At 44.5% G+C, this 600-nt stretch overlaps 1 pseudogene; it reads left to right on the top strand.

The window, feature by feature from the left end:
• The first annotated feature begins 63 nt into the window (after window positions 1–63).
• On the top strand, window positions 64–595 carry LOC108525506 (NADH dehydrogenase [ubiquinone] 1 beta subcomplex subunit 5, mitochondrial-like; annotated as a pseudogene).
• Window positions 596–600: the final 5 nt, after the last annotated feature.

Below are 600 nucleotides of genomic sequence, written 5' to 3'. Positions count from 1 at the left end.
ATTGCACCATTGCACTCCAGCCTAAGCAATAAAAGTGAAACTCTGCTGTTGCTCGTAGTAGCCATGGTGGGCATGAGTTTGTTGCGACGGGTTTCGGTTACTGCAGTGGCAGCGCTTTCTGGCCGCCCCCTTGGCACTCGACTAGGATTTGGGGGCTTCCTCACTCGTGGCTTTCCGAAGGCTGTTGCTCCTGTTTGACACAGTGGAGGCCATGGGATTAGACTATTTGTCATCAAACCTTCTGGATTCTATGACAGCCGTTTTTTGAAGTTATTGAGATTCTGCTTTGCATTGACTGGGATTCCAGTAGTAATTATCATAACTCTGGTGAATGTATTCATTGGTGAAGCTGAACTAGCAGAAATTCCAGAAGGCTATATCCCAGAACACTGGGAATATTATAAGCATCCCATATCGAGATGGATTGCCCGTAATTTCTATGACAGTCCTGAAAAGGTTTATGAAAGATCAATGGCTGTCCTTCAGATTGAAGCTGAAAAGGCTGAATTACGGTTAAAGGAGCTGGAAGCATGAAGATTGATGCGTATGAGAGGAGATAGACCCTGGTATTACTATGAGACAATTGATAAGGAACTTACT

Source organism: Rhinopithecus bieti, unplaced genomic scaffold (genome assembly GCF_001698545.2).
Source record: "Rhinopithecus bieti isolate Rb0 unplaced genomic scaffold, ASM169854v2 scaffold_62101, whole genome shotgun sequence".
Lineage (NCBI taxonomy): Eukaryota > Metazoa > Chordata > Mammalia > Primates > Cercopithecidae > Rhinopithecus > Rhinopithecus bieti.
Note: the sequence above shows the minus strand (reverse complement) of the source record. Positions and strands in the feature narration are given on the sequence as shown.